At 44.0% G+C, this 6,393-nt stretch overlaps 1 long non-coding RNA gene across 1 annotated transcript; it reads left to right on the forward strand.

Annotated features, from left to right (window-relative positions):
• Positions 1–457: 457 nt before the first annotated feature.
• Positions 458–5,191, forward strand: LOC135372098 (uncharacterized). The gene is made up of 4 exons (XR_010415820.1): positions 458–534; positions 4,170–4,309; positions 4,436–4,494; positions 4,965–5,191. It is a non-coding gene; the product is annotated as an uncharacterized LOC135372098 (long non-coding RNA).
• Positions 5,192–6,393: the final 1,202 nt, after the last annotated feature.

The raw sequence follows: 6,393 nt of genomic DNA on the forward strand, positions 1-6,393 counted from the left end.
CCAGCGATGCTGGAATGATTATTTTATTTGATTTCATTTCATTTTGAGTCATTATCGGCTCACCTATTTAGTGAAGACCTATGAACACATGTTAAGTGGTTTGGTTTAAAAATGGTGAGAGGTACAGTGTGTAGCGAATGATGTTCACATTTGTCCGTTCTGCTCTATAGTATTCTTGCAAAATATATGGGTGCAAGAAAATAAAAGGAAAACGAAGAAGACAATTCACTCCTGTATGATGAGCGCTGCGTAGAAGCACGGCACCGTTTTCTTTGTGGAGGTATAGCGAACGCGCATTCCTTTCTTTCTTTTTTGGTTCGCGTCGGCCGAGTGGCGATATCCTATTACATCCGGAACGAGGACCTATTGCTTTGCGATCGCATACAAGAGTGAGCCATCTTTTGACGATGGTAGGATAGTTATTGACCTGAGGAATAATATGGATTTATGTGGTTATGGTGGACTTTGTGTTTGTGATTGTGAAAATGTGAGTGTGTGTCTGTGTATGTGTGAACCAGGGATCCCACTTGACAAGTAAGTTCTTTGTGTGTGCTTTTTCATGTGACACGAGTGATACATTTATGTACCATTGCGTGGAATAGTGGCTTAAAAAATAAGGGAAGCAGCGCTTGCATTGCTATCTGTAGGATAGACCGAGAGCGTTTTTAATGGAATTACCTCGCGAACCTGGTGAAGTCTTCGTTTTGGGCAGGCTATTTTATGAGAGCCGGTCCTGTTGCGATGCATTTGATACGCTTTCCTGAAGCCGCGTGCTTTGTTCTTGTAGTGTGGTTTACGCCTTTATCAATAGAAATGAATAGAAGTGTTTGTTTGTTTGTTTGTTTGTTTGTATGTTTGTTTGTTTGTTTGTTTGTTTGTTTGTTTGTATGTGTCTGTCACGTTCGTAGCGCTGTTCAAGCTTTATTTGCTTTGCAAAAATTCAGACTTTATGGTATTAAGCTGTTCGAGTAGAAGTGACTTTCCCTGCTCGCTTAAGATAAATTGTGTATCCCTGCCCTGTGCTTTCTTCACGCAGGGACAATGCAAATGAGTATTTAGCATTATGCAATAATTATCTGATAGCAGAAATGGGTGTCTTTGTCACAGTTTATTAGCGTGTGTGTCGATATTTTATTTTATTTTATTCTCTTATTGCTATTCGAGCAAAAGTGCGTGTAATTTTCGCTGCTCTTTTCTTATTTTCTCTACTTTTATGTAGAAGAAAGCCTCCTGCGTAAAAGCTGAATAACGTTCTATCAGTGGAAGTGGGGTTGTTTGTTTGATTTTGTTGGGTGTTCGATATCTTGATGAAGTAAGCAGTGCTTAAATTCGCAGGGTTTTGAGCAGAAATGCTGGTATCTGAGCACGGAGTAGAAACTGCTATATTTCTCTGCTCCCTAAGAAACTTTGTACGTCGTTTTCCAAGCAGACCGCGTTTAGTTTACGCGAAATGAACTTATGTATGCTCTATGATGATCCGCCGCAGGCTTAGCCCTTTTCCCCGATCACCAGTGTTTTGGCATTCGATGTCGCATGTCTAGACTTGTTCAGTAGTGTCTTTCTTGCTGCAATTATTACCCTTCGCTGATATCTTGTTGCTGTCATGTTGTGCTAGCCGCGTAGCGATAAGCGGTGATTCTCCGATTATTCCTAGGCGGTACGGCTTAAGCCTTTTCCCTGCTCACTGAAGGAAATTTGTGTATCCCTATCCTGTGCTTTCTTTACGCAAGGGTAATGCGTCTGTGTATGTGGCACTATCATATACCAGACATGAGTGTCTTTTTCTTGGTTTATTGGCATATGCTTCAGGTTTTTTAAGTCAAGCAAAAGTGCGTGTAATATTTCGCTGCTCTTTTTCTTATTTTCTCTACTTTTATGTAGAAGAAAGCCCCCTGCGTAAAAGCTGAATAGTGTTCTACCAGTGGAAGTGGGGTTGTTTGTTTGATTTTGTTGGGTGTTCGATATCTTGACGAAGTAAGCAGTGCTTAATTTTGCAGGTTTTTGAGCAGAAATGCTGGTATCTGAGCACAGAGTAGAAATTTCTATATTTCTCTGCTCCTTAAGAAAATTTGTACGTCGTTTTCCAAGCAGACCGCGTTTAGTTTATGCGAAGTAGAAAAATGAAGTTGTGTATGCTCTATGATGATCCGCCGCGGGCTTAGGCCTTTTCCCCGATGAGCAGTGTTTTGTATGCGATGTCGCATGTCTGGACTTGATCAGTGTTGCAATTTTTACCCTTCGTTAATATCTTGTTGTTGTTGTCGTCTTGTGTTAGATGTTGAGCTTCGTAGCGATGTGCGGTAACGCTACGATTATTCCTGAGCGCTCCGTGTGTTTAATGCGTTGTCCTCTGTGCGTGCATGCGTGTGCTTTTTTTCTCCTGATTTGTGACGTCATCGTGGCATGTCTGGACTTGTTTAGCAGTGTTGCAGTTCTTCTAGCTGCTAGTATCCTGTTGGTGTCATGTTGTGCTAGCCGCGTGGCGATGTGTGGTGACCTGAGGTCTTAAGCCTTTTCCCTGCTCACCTAAGGAAATTTGTGTATCCCTGTCCTGTGCTTTCTTTACGCAAGGGCAATGCGTCTGCCTGAGTGTCTTTTTCTTAGTTTATTAGCATATGCTTCAGGTTTTTTAAGTCAAGCACAAGTGCGCGCAATTTTTCGCTGCTCTCTTCCTCAAATCACCGATTTTACGCAGAAGAAAGTCGCATGGTGCAGCTGAGAAGTGGGTTTCTCTGATTGTTTGTTAGATGTTGTTAGGAGCTCGGTATGTTGAGGAAGTCAGCTGTTAAAGGTATCCGTGAAGAAATGCTTGCATCTGAACGCAGGACAGGAATTCCTGAAGCACGGCACCCTCAGTGTAAATTAATTATTTTGGATATGAGTCGGCTTCACTGCATGACAAGGCTGAAATGGGAAGAGAGAAAAAATTGGAGCGCTTCATTAGTAGCGATCCAAGTAATAGGGCAATTATAGTTTCCATAGAAAGTTGAATTTTAATGGGCTCCTAAAATTATAGTTTTGTAGAAGCTTTTCGAAACTGCAATGCAATAATCATTAATATAGTATAGGAATGCCATCATGTTCCCGTAAAGGCGTTCTGTCTTGTGCTTTGGAGTGCGCGAATAGAACTTTGCTCCCAGGCTTTCCCGCCTTTATGCTCGCAATGCGCGAATGGAACTTTGCCCACCCGGCTTCCGCGCGTTTTTGCTCGCAGGTGCAGCCTCAGACAACGAATGTATGAGCATAGAAAGGGTCATGTATTACATAAGCCTGGAGGTGACGTTGAGTGGTCTCACTTATTATTTTAAGGAGCAGTGGTAGTTTACTGTAATTCTAATGACCATGATGAGCCTTTGGGGTGAAAATAGTTAATATGCAGGGTGCTTTTTTGTTGAATTTTAATGAGAGAATCAATGTCATTCAGAGTAGGACAAAGGAAATAATCTTGCGATTCAATAATTAATAGGAGCCTTTGCCGGTGTCTTCTTCAGACAGGATGTGATGATGTCACGCAGTCTGTAGCAATGCGTTGACTGTTACTGAAAAAAGTGTAGCAAAATGGTGTGTATTCCCCTGGACAGATTTATGATGAGCACTGTTTTTGAACAAGAGGAGTGCGTGTGCTTGGAAATAGTTTGATGCTGGTTTCCTTCTTTGTTTCTTTTCGCTTTTTCCCCCTTGTTGTCTGACAAACATGCGCTGACATGCCTGGGCTTGTTCTGACATGCTTTCCTTCTACATGTAGTTTTTTTTCTTTTTGTACAAGGAATATTCTTGACGATAGTGCTGCCTTGAATGGGAATAGTGCTATTCTTAATACTTTTGCGATTCATTTAGTTCAGAGAGTAACCGCGAGGGGGACAGGTGTGTGACTTTATTCAGGAGGAACAAAGCATCATTATTCAATTATCTACCTGGCTCTCGGGTGGGATGAACATGTCTTGCTGCACAATTTTTTCCCTGTACAGTAAGACTTTGGGAATGAAGTGCTATAATCTCCTCTTTTCTATGGTGCTCTTCTGCAATAGTTCCCTATGCAATCGTTATAGAAGAATAAAGGAAATAATCTTGGGATAGTGATTCAATAAATAACAGGTCCCATGTCTAGAGCGTACGCGTTCTTGAGCCACGCACCTGCAAGATGACGTCATACCGTGGCTTCACTGCAGGTTGACCTTGTCTAGAGGAGCATTAGTGGAAAAAAACAGGGTAGCCCTGAGACAATAGGATGCCGTCACGACCAATGAGACTGGCCTGCAGGGGGCGCAAGGATTCACTTCTCTCTTGGACACTGGCGGGTGTAGACACGGTAATTATGATCCTGGCAATTGTGTTGATCGTCAGTAGAAGAGCGTAGCTTAGGTGGGGTTCTGTCTGCCTCTGATGGGGTGCGGATCTGTGGTTCGTCACTGGTGAATGGTGTTCGACGATGCAGGTGGATTTTGTGACGAGCGGATTTACAATGAGGGAATGCTGTGAACGGGAAAAATGATGGTGAGCGTCTTTTCACTCTGTTCAAGTGTTCGTTTTCCTCTGTTGCCCAACAGTCGTGCGAATTTGTCCTGACGTGTCCTGACATGCTCCGATATGCATGCTTTCCTGTGTTAACGCTTTGTATTTTTTCTTTTTTGACAAGGAACATTGTCGTCTTGATGATAGTGCTGCCCTGAGTTCTGCGCGCGTTGATTTCTTGAGTGCCTAGTCCTCTTATTAGCCGTTGATGGAGTTACATGTTAGGATATTTTGTTCTTTTGCTAGTCTCATTTAGTAAGACTTTGGAATTCCTACGATCAGTTTTCATGCATGGTGCTCTTCTGCAATAGTTTCCTATGCAATCGTTATAGAAGAATAAAGGAAATAATCTTGGGATAGTGATTCAATAAATAATAGGTCCCCTGTCTAGAGCGCACGCGTCCTTGAGCCACGCAGGTGCATGATGACGTCATACCGTGGCTTCACTGCAGATTGACCAAAGGAGCATTAGTGGAAAAGAACAGTGTAGCCCTGAGACAATAGGATGATGTCTGGACCAATGAGAACTGCCAGCAGGTGGCGCAGGAATGCTCTTCTCACTTAGCCTCACGACCAATGAGAACGGCCAGCAGGGGGCGCAGGAATGCTCTTCTCTCTTAGCCTCTCGCAGAGGGCGCTACGAGCGCGCGCATGCGTAGCACCCGTAGAGTGGCGCTTACGTCAGTCCACCTCTGGCTCTCGTTGGGAGAAGACGTGCGGTCGTTCGTCGTCACTTGATCCCTGGCTGTCGACGAGAGCAGTCGCATCGGTCTGCGCTCCTACTGTGGTGAGGTGATTTGTTGTGTAACTAATGCTTTCGCCAACTTTGTTCCCGCTTTGTTTGCGATTTTCGTGCCCGTGCACGTCGGGTGCTGGTTGCTGTTGTCCGGGCATCCCCGCCATTTTCTATCTTCTTCTGCCTTGGGAACGGTTGTAGCGCTGGCGTGATTCTTAATAATTTTGTTGTGAGATTAGTTGAGAAAGTAACCGCTAGGGGGTGCAGCTGCGGGGCTTTATACAGGACAAAAAAGCATTACGAGTCAGTTTCTGCCTGCCTCTCGGATGGAGCAGTCGCATGGTTCTGCGCTTCTGTTCTGGTGGGCTCATTTGTTGTGTAACTAATTTTTTTTGGTTGTTAGCTATTGATGGTTTGCATACTCTTGCTTTTCCAGCCTCTGTATTACGAGTGTTTTTCTCCTTGCATGCCCAGAGCTGTCCTAACTTGCCCAGACATGCCGTGATGACGTCACAGCTGACGTCACAGGATGTCCGGAACTGGTGGTCATAGCTGCGATGCTTTGCAACCTGCCTCTGTGCTCCGTCGCCCAGCGACGGTCAGCGGCCTTTCCGGACCGCTTTCTTCAAGATGGCGCCGTTAATCTTCAATTAAACTCCTTCTCTCCACTCTATTTCTATCTATTTTTTTCTTTTTTATGGACTCTCGTAGTGCACAACGCTCAGGGTGGTCTGGACACGAGATAGACGTTCCCCAATTAGTGTGATGACTCATTGGATGATGCTGATTAATGTGGGGGGTCCCAATTAGCTCTAATTGCTAATTAAATCGTGTTCAGGCCAGTTGGGCGTTGTGCACTGTGAGAGTCCAGTACCTACTACTCAGACTGAGGAAGTTTAGATGATGTGGTGAACGTATGAGTTTGTTGTTGCCTTGAATGGGCAATCATCGCTCAGAGTTAAAACTTATTTATGTTGACTACTGCCTTCAAAGTCTAACTATAAATTTTTTTGTTCTGCACTTGTCTTGGTACACCGGAGTTCACCCAAATGACTTTCTTAAGCGTTTTTGCAAGGGCAGCCTTTTGGGAAGAAATAGGCAGCAAAATCTCAAATTGGAACACTGACCTTACCGAGCAGTGTTTG

This window comes from Ornithodoros turicata, unplaced genomic scaffold, assembly GCF_037126465.1.
Source record: "Ornithodoros turicata isolate Travis unplaced genomic scaffold, ASM3712646v1 Chromosome13, whole genome shotgun sequence".
NCBI classification, from domain to species: Eukaryota; Metazoa; Arthropoda; class Arachnida; order Ixodida; family Argasidae; genus Ornithodoros; species Ornithodoros turicata.